Below are 10,353 nucleotides of genomic sequence, written 5' to 3'. Positions count from 1 at the left end.
AATCCCAAGCGACCGACACTAATAAGAAGTATTTGTGCTAAATTTCAAGCGGCTAGCTTTACTTCTTCGAAACTTAGCTTGCTTTCGATAGACAGACGGACAGAAGAACGTTTCCGTTTCCACCACATCCAGATATTCATTTCCGACTCTTTAAAGTATATATATTTTCGATCCTCTTGGCCGTCGGTTCGATGGTCCGTCTGTCTGTTGAAATCGCGCAACAGGCTTTAAAAATAGAAATAATTAGCTGAAACTTTGCACAGTTTCTTTTTTTATTCATATGCAGGTTATGTTCGAAGATGGGCTATATCGGACTATAGCTTGATTTAGTCCCCATATAGGCCGATCTGCCGAATTAAGGTTTTAGACCCATTTAAACCAAGTTTTTTATCCGATTTCGCTGAAATTCGGCACAATTTTTTTGCTATAGGCTCCTTGAAATCCCTACTGGGAATGGTCCAAATCTGACTATATTAGGATATAGCTGCCATATACACCGATCTCCCGTTTTAAGGTCTTAGGCCCATAAAAGGCGCATTAGTGATCCAATTTCGCTAAAATTTGGCACAACGACCTATGTTAGGATTTTTGGCATTCATGTCATATATGATTCAAATCAGTCTATTTTTGGATATAGCTGCCATATATACCGATCTCTCGATCTAAGGTCTTGGGCCCTTAAAAATCATATTTATTACCCGATTTCGCTGAAATTTGGCATGGAGAACTGTATTATACTCTTCGATATACATTTTCACTATGGCCCTGATCTTTTTATTTTTGGATTTAAGTGCCATATTAGACAATCTCCCCATTTATGGTGTTTTGTCTATACCATGCGTATTTATATCCGATTTCGCTGAAATTTGACACAGTGAGCTATGTAAGGCTCCCTGACATCCGTGCCCTATATGGTTCCGATAGGTTTGTATTTGGATATAGCTGCTATATATAAACATCTCCCGATATCAGGGTTACCTTTTACGTTTCGGGATTGGACAACCCTTGTGTTGCAATCTGCTTACTGACAGCTCTATCGTAAAGTTTGACATTTTTGAGGGTTACGTTTGTTTTGAATAAAACGAGCGCTATTTGTGTTGCTTACAGTAACTTAAACGATTCATCTCGAATTAAATCATGGACATTTTCGTGCGATTATTTTTTACAACTTTCGAAGCAGATTTACTCAACAACAGTGCATCGATTCAATTCTTGGCGACGAAGTCCGATCAAGGACCAGTATTTATCGATGGGATGGTGAATTTAAACAAGGTCGTAGTTTACTCCAAGATAAATTTCATGAAAGTCGTTGTTCCAAAAACCATAGATGCTGTGCGCCAACTGATATTGCAAGATCGTCATGTGCCTGACCTATCGTGAGATTGAGAAAAGCTTGAACATTTGACCGTCAACAAAATTTGTTCGCGTTGGATACCAACCAATTTATCAATCGCTCAAAAAAAAGGCTCATGTCGATTGGTCGAAACAAATGCTGGGCAACCCTCGTATCAATCCAATTCACCAAGAGCAAGGGAATCCTCATGCCCACCAGCGAATCATGCATGGACTCCAACTTCAGATATTTAAAAGACCCCTTCTACATATATCCAATAACGCCACAAAGGAGAAGTAGCCTATGCCCAAATTCCCTTCGAAACAGCCAATCACATCATGAAAGACACTTAAGGACGAAGGATAAAAACTAATTGACTGAAGTCCTTGAAAACAAATTTTAAACTTTTTCTCAAAATTGTATTGGGTTGCCCAAAAAGTAATTGCGGATTTTTTAAAAGAAAGTAAATGCATTTTTAATAAAAGTTAGAATGAACTTTAATCAAATATACTTTTTTTACACATTTTTTCTAAAGCAAGCTAAAAGTAACAGCTGATAACTGACAGAAGAAAGAATGCAATTACAGAGTCACAAGCTGTGAAAAAATTTGTCAACGCCGACTATATGAAAAATCCGCAATTACTTTTTGGGCAACCCAATATTTATATGGCAAAATTTTTCAATTTTTTTTTGTTCTTAATGAGAGTTTATAAATTTTTTTCAATAAAATATTCTATCATAATTTTCATTCGACAGAAATCTTCTAGAATATTATTTCTTAGGATAAGTTATTCCCGCAGTTCCTGTTGTTTATAGATTTTTTTCAATTCTTAATTTTTTAGAACATTTTTACTAAGATAGCCTATTGTGGAAGCTTGTCCCCCTTCTATCTCTCTTTCTCTCTCTCTCTCTCAATATTTTTTTGTTTGGATTGGCGTTCCTATTCAAATGATTAATATCCCCCAATAGATGGCGCTTATATTGTTGTTACTGTTGCTTACTGTTGATTTCCATCACATCATCATATTTTCCATTTGGAATTCAATCGAATTTCCACGTTTTTCGGCCTATCTATTGGCACGGTAGCCTTGATTCGAATTTTGGTATAAATATCAGAAAAAATTTTCAGCAGTGGTTATCCCTTCAATAATAGTTGCGACATTTGTGAATAGTTAAGCCATGTAAGACTTCAGTAAACAATCGTAGTGCTTATCGGTACGCGACTTGGATTCGACTATAAAAAGGGGGCTTCTTATCGTTGAGCTTGAATTTCACGTATGTAATGTAACCCATTCTCCAATAGCTTTGATTCTGTGTTCGTTTGTTGCACCTTCCCTTCTTACCATTAAGCACAAACTTGGAAGTTCATCCTATACTAAAGAAATACATATCACTCGAGTCCCACACTCCCATGATCGATCCATTAGCCTATTCGCGGTGGTTTTCGAAACAGAACTTCCTCCCATATTTTGGAACCTAATTCTGTTCTTCTCCCGATTACCTTTCTGTTATATGTATAGGGATTTCGATGTTTGGGCGGGCACACAGATACTTGGACTCAAAATTTAGATCAGGTTCTACTTCGAAAAACTTTATTTGAGTACCTTAATGTCATGATCAGTCAATATTTAGGGGGTTATTCGCGTTGTTAATTATGGGAAAGAGGCAGCCCCCAGACACACCGCATCGAAAGTGAAAATTAATTTCGTGCTCTATCTCCATTTGACTCCCATATTATAACGGTCGGTCAATATTTGTATTTGGACCCATTTTTTAGTAGCAAATTCGTATTCTACTCTCCAATACCTTTAATTTGATATGCATATTTTTCCGATCGGTCTACTTTTGATTTTGGACGGTATTTTTGGGGTCGGGGAGAGGGTGCATCTCCTTCATATATCAAAAAATTATGTAGTCTATTGATACTTCCAGACCATATTCGTAATCTTCTCCTGAATATCTTTCGGTTGAATCCCATTTTCACACTATGGACCAATATGCTCATTTCAAGGGGGGTTTTGGTTTTGGGCCTGCTCCCTGAGTACTGGACACAAATTTTACACCCTCCACCATCAAAATACAGCTTCTGCCATGATCTTAAAAATCCGTGTCAAGTATGGTCCGAATTGGTCTATAGCCTAATACAAAAAATTGCAAATTTTGACCATGAACATTCCACTAAGGAACAGGGGCAAACTTCTCACGTATCAATGAGTGCAGTCCGATTCAAGTTTAAGCTCAATGATAAAGGGCCTCCTTTTTTATAGCCAAGTTCGATCGGCGTGCGGCAGTGTGACACCTCTTTGGAGAGAAGTTTTACATGGCATAGTACCTCACAAATGTTGCCAGCATTTGGAGGGGTAAACCACCGCTGAAATTTTTTTCTGATGGTCTCGCCAGGATTTGAAACTGGACGTTCAGCGTCATAGGCGGACATGCTAACCTCTGCGCTACGGTGGCCTCCGTAGACTTATACAGTTTTGGTCCAAATCGGGTCATAACTTGATGTATCTTCAGAAGCATAGCAATTCTTTTCTTTTATCCTTTATTTACCTAAAAGAGATACTGGCAAAAGAACTCCACAAATGCGATCCATTGTGGAGGGTATATAAGATTCGGCCCGGGCTATCCCGCTTTTACTTGTTAATACCATATTCGTATTTTTCTCTCCAAGACATTTGATTTGATATCCATATTGTACCGATCGGTCAACTTTCAATTTTGTGGGCTACTTTAGGGGCGGGGTATTTTAGGGGACGTCCGCTCACCTCCCGATATCAAAAAATTACATAGGCTATTGTTTCTTCCATAATCTATGTAAATTTCAAGAAAATCGGTTCAGCCGTTTTTATACCCACCAACATAGGATGGGGGTATACTAGTCTAGTGATTCCTAAGACCCCATAAAGTATATATATTCTGGATCGTCTCGTCGATCTGAATCGATCTAGCCATGTCCGTCCGTCTGTAAAAATTACGATAGAGGTCGAAAGCGTACAGCTAGCCGCTTGAAATTTTGAATATAGATGTAGATCATTGGGGATTGCAAGAGGGCCATATCGGTTCAGATTTATATATAGCTCCCATATAAACCAGATTTGATTTCTCGAACATCGGGAAGCCGCAATTTTCATCCGATTTGGCTGAAATTTTCCATGTAGTGTTCCGTTATGACTTGAAACAGCAACACCGGAGGAGACCACCGTAGTGCTGAAGGTAGCATATCCGCCTGCGACGCAGAACGCCTGGATCCTGGCGAGACCATCAGAAAAAAAATCAACGGTGACTTTTCCCTCCTAATGCTGGCAACTTTAGTGAGGTAATATGTCATGTAAAAACTTCTTTCCAAAAAGGTGTCGCACTGCGGCAAGCCTTTCGGACTCGGCTATAAAAGAGCTTAAACTTGAATCGAACTGCACTGAGAAGTTTGGATTTGTTCTTTAGTGGAATGTTCATGGACAAAATTTCGATCTGGCAACATTGATTAATGCAAACTCAGTGACTTAGTGAACCAAACAAACACTGCAAAACAATGTTGGCCTAAATCACAATCTGACATACAAATGGCCACATAAAATGCCCAAACGTGGTGCGATCGGTAATCGTAAAAGCAATTATTATGGTGGGCCAATTTTGACCATTTCCCCGCCACAACCAGGACAATGCAGACCATCATATTGAAAGCGATCATCTCTGCTCACTTTGGCCTAAGGCCAAAGGCACTCATAATAAACGTAACAATAGGCCAGTTTTGTTGTACCTCTGCCACCTTCGCAATACTCGAGCTGATCTCAATGCAGAATACGAGTACGCTCATACTTCCTGTATACTCTTTCACACAGGTTGTTTTTGGGGCATGCCGGTTTGTAGCAGACTAATAACTCCAATGAATGGAAAGAATGGAGTGCAATAGGTCGTCGCAAAATGCCTTAAACAATTTTTGATATCAAAATTCCCATATAATGGCCGCATAAAAAAAGTGTTTTCTGGCATGAGAACTAATTTAAATTGGTGGAGAATTCCATGAAGAAAAACACTGCAAGGCTTTAGCAGTTATAACAGGTTACTGGGAACATTGGGCCAAAGGAATATTTGTTAAGGTGGCACAACGAATCTTAAAAAATGTTTTACATTTAATATGGGATAAAGTGCTGTTAATGGAGAAGATTGCAACATAAACAAGCAAAAATATGATAAGTTCGGCGGGGCCGAATCTTGGGAACCCACCTCATGGATCGTGGGAATCCAACCTTCTACATGTTCAAAATTTTTGCAAATCAGCCAAACATTTAAGCTTTATGGAGCCGCAGCAGACTAATCAGGGGATCGATTTGTACGGGAGCTATTGGGTTGCCCAAAAAGTAATTGCGGATTTTTCATATAGTCGGCGTTGACAAATTTTTTCACAGCTTGTGACTCTGTAATTGCATTCTTTCTTCTGTCAGTTATCAGCTGTTACTTTTAGCTTGCTTTAGAAAAAAAGTGTAAAAAAAGTATATTTGATTACAGTTCATTCTAAGTTTTATTAAAAATGCATTTACTTTCTTTTAAAAAATCAGCAAGTACTTTTTGGGCAACCCAATATATTACGTTTAGGCCAAATCGGACCATACTTACCACGGATGTTAGACAAAATACCAGAGCACTACATGCAAAATTTCGGCCAAATCGAATAACAATTTCGGCTCCCGAGACTCACGATCCCAAATCGGGATATCGTTTTATATGGAAGCTATATCAGATTATAGGCCGCATTGAATCGTTCTTGCCATGGTGTTTGGAAGTCGTAACAGAACACTACCGGCAAATTTCAGCCAAATCTGATACCAATTGAGGGAGATTGGTTTATATGAAAGCTATATCAGTTTATATCAGGGATTCGGAGCGGAGCGGTTTCCAATCTCAAAATCAGCTCCGCTCCGAGAAAATGAAAACCTTGAGTTTCTCAAGTTTTTTGCCTGTTGGGGCGAGATTATTAAATTTTACAATTTTTTTTTTTTCTCTTTCGAGACTACCACACTCGACAACCTTGTCTATTAGCTGTACCTCTTTTTGGAATGTACTTGCCATGGTGTTTGGAAGTCGTAACAGAATACTACCGGAAAATTTCAGCCAAATCTGATACCAATTGAGGGAGATAGGTTTATATGGAAGCTATATCAGTTTATATCAGGGATTCGGAGCGGAGCTGTTTCCAATCTCAAATCAGCTCCGCTCCGACAAAATAAAAATCTGTAATTTTTGAAGTTTTTGCATGTTGGGGCGAGATCATTAAATTTTACAATTTTTGTTTGTTTCTCTTTCGAGACGACCACACTCGACAACCCTGCCTATTAGCTGTACTTTCCCCAATGCATGTATTTTTGTGTAATGAGAGACATTCCTTCTGTGGACCGATCTGCCTATTAGGGACTTAAACCCAAAAAACCACAATTTATTACCCGATTTCGCTTAAATTTGGACACTAAGACTCTCGTTGTCCGACCAGAACATAGTCCAAATCGGACCATATTAAGATATAGCTGTATTACAAACCGATCTGCCGAATCAGGGTTTTAAACCTTTTAAAGCCCGATTTCACTGAAATTTGAAACACTTAGTTGCACAGTACCTCTCTTTGTCCAAACTGAACATATTCCAGATTGGACCAAATTTGGATATAGCTGCTATATGGACAGTTCTACCGATTTAGAGTCTTAAGACGCTCGCTAAAATTTAGAGCAGTGAGTTGGACTAGATTTCCCGTTGTCTGAATCAAATTTGGTTCAGATCGGACAATACTTTGATATAAATTTGGAACATGGAGTTCCACTAGGCCACCCGATATCCGAACCGCCTATGGTCCATATCAGACCATGTTCTGATAGAGCTGCCATATGGAACGATCTGCAGATCTGGGATCTTAAGAAATAAATTCCACATTTAAAACTTGATTCCCTTGATCTTTAAATTGTGACTTATATACACTTTTCGATACCTAAACCGAATATGATCTAAATCGGCCCATGCTTGGACATTAACATAGATATAGAAGGTATTTAAGAAAATGGGATAATAAATATATATCCATGGTGGTGGGTGTCCAAAGTTTGGCACGGCGGAAGTTAAAGCGATTTCACTTGTTTTTTGATTTAATTAGGAATTGCTATCGGTATACGATTTCGATGTAAAGTCGGGTGATCTGTTTATAGAGGAGCAATAGACACGGATTTAGACCATACTTGGCATGGATGGTGGAGGTTATAGGAGTAATCACTATGCAAAATTTCGGTCAAATCAATAAATTTTTTAAAGTAAAATCTCAAGCGGCAGCAATATCCAAATCTGAACCTATCTGGGCCAAATTAATGAAGGATGTCGAAGGGCCTAACACAACTCACTGTCCCTAATTTAAGCAAATTCTGATGATAAGTGTGGCTTTTATGGGCCTAAGGCCCTAAATCGGAAGATCGGTCTGTATGACAGCTATATCCAAATCTAGACCGATCTGGGCCAAATTAACGAAGGATGTCGAAGGGCCTAAAACAACTCACTGTCCAAATTTCGGCAAAATCGGATAATAAATGTGGCTTTTATTGGTCAAAGATCTTAAATCGGAGGATCGGTCTATATGGCAGCTCCATCCAAATCTGTACCGATCTGAGCTAAATTGACGAAGGATGTCGAAGGGCCTAACACAACTCACTGTCCCAAATTTCGGCAAAATCGGAAAATAAATGTGACTTTTATTGGCCTAAAACCCTAAATCGGCGGATCGGTCTATATGGGGGCTATATGAAGATATAGTCCGATAGAGCCCATCTTCGAATTTAACCTCTTTATGAAAAAAAAAAAAAGAATCTGTGCAAAGTTTCAGCTCAATATCTCTATTTTTGAAGACTGTAGCGTGATTTCAACAGACAGACGGACGGACATTTCTAGATCGTCTTAGATTTTTACGCTGATCAAGAATAAATATACTTTATAGGGTCGGAAATGGATATTTCGATGTGTTGCAAACGGAATGATAAAATGAATATACCCCCATCCTTCAGTGGTGGGTATAAAAACGAGACAAAGAACCAAAACTTAAAAAAAAATGCTGTCTTTATCTTTGATCGCTGATTAATTCTTATTTCACTTCATTTATGACTGTCCAATTATCATTTCTTTGAAAAAAAATCTGCAAATTCGATTTCTGAAGAGCGCAGAACCATTTTCCAACCGGCACTCAATTTTTATCCGATTTGGCTGAAATGTTGCATATAGTGTTCTATTATGACTTTCAACAACTGTGCCAAGTACGGTCCAAATCGGTGTATAACCTGATATAGCTCTGATACAAACCGATCTCCCGATTTAACATATTTAGCCTATTAAAGCAGCAATTTTTGTCTGATTTAGCTACAATGTAGCTCCCATATACACCGGTCTCTCGATTATCCTTGTTCAGGTTCCTAGAAGCTTTAATTTTTGCTAGTTTGACAGAAGTTTAGTATGTAGAATAAATTTATGCCCTTCAACTAAATTTAGTTTGTATAAATTTTTAGCAGAATCCATGGTGGTGGGTTCCCAAGATTCGACTCAGCCAAACTTAGCACGCTTTTACTTGTTTTAATATTACGTTTTACATATTAGTAGTTAATTGAGATAAAAAAACAAAGGTGCCGACTACTGGTACATACCGAACATAGAAGCACTTACCCTGTGTGTAAAAAAATTATGGTATTTGGGTTAAGTTGTTTGCAAATATTCCGAAAACTGTACAGAAAACCCTGCTTTAATCTCTAACTGTCGACCTTTTTCTTACCTTACGTTATTGAAGTCGTCATACAATAATAAGAACACTCATACAATAACAACAACAATCATACAATAACAACACAGTCATACAATAACAACAACAGCAAGCTAAGTAATCAAATTGATTTAACTCTCCCTCTTACAAATAATTTATGTTCTCACTGACCACCGTTAGACTAAACGGCGCCAATGGTGATTTGCTTTTTTTATAAACAGAAAACCGAAGCACTTGTTGACATCCAAAGAGTTTTTCTCAGACATTACTGTACTCCGCTTTTAGTAACATATTTATGTAGCCATATTCATGTTTTTGGCAACATTTCCTTTAATTTAACAACTGTGTTCTTCATACTACTCTAAATTTCTGCAGGAGAAGGCAACGGGTGTTATGGGGATCTTTAGGGCTCTAAGCACAAAAAAAAATCTTCATAATCGTGTTTCTGGGGTTATTTTGAGGGACTTTGCCAATGCAAATGATTTTTTTTTTGTAAGTTGCAAATTTTTCCTTTAAGAATTTCAACTCTAGACTTTTTCTTGGTGTTGATAAGTATGTACCTACTTATTTGTTGACCACAAACAATTTCTGTATACCCTTAAACTCCGGTACGATACTCCTATAAACACGTCGAACAACAGGCACAACAAACCATACAAAATCCACTTGTTGCCATTGATAACTTTTTTCAGATTTTCCCTCTCCCCTTTGTTAATGGTACACGAATAATGTACAGCAAACATTCATCCCATCACACTACCATTTGCTTAAGAACAAAATCAAAACAAACTTCAACGTCTGTATGTATGTATGTTATTACATACTCACATATATATATATTTGACCAACGCATGTTAGTATGTGAACATTTGAATATTCAAACTCCAAGAGTCAACCATTGACCGACCACACACATCTTCGTTTACTCTGAAATTGCCGACCTTTTTTAGTGGTTGTTATTGCTTTCATATGAATTCGCCAAACAAAAACAACAACAGCAGGCAAAGTATACGATTTGAGAAAACCCTCTCACTGAAAACATGTTTGGCACAGACAACCGTTAGACTCAGTGGCGCCAATGCTGCTTAGCATGTTATAAGACAACAAATCTGAATCACTTGTTGACATCAAAAGATTTTCTTTTTATCAGACATTACCATACCCTCTGTGTCAAACACAGACTCGTGGGAACTCCATTTCGATAAAGTCAATGAATATACCTTAAATGTACAATGCTTGCCAG

This window comes from Stomoxys calcitrans, chromosome 4 (assembly GCF_963082655.1).
Source record: "Stomoxys calcitrans chromosome 4, idStoCalc2.1, whole genome shotgun sequence".
Classification (NCBI taxonomy): domain Eukaryota; kingdom Metazoa; phylum Arthropoda; class Insecta; order Diptera; family Muscidae; genus Stomoxys; species Stomoxys calcitrans.
The sequence above is the reverse complement of the archived record's forward strand: the minus strand, read 5'-3'. Positions refer to the sequence as shown.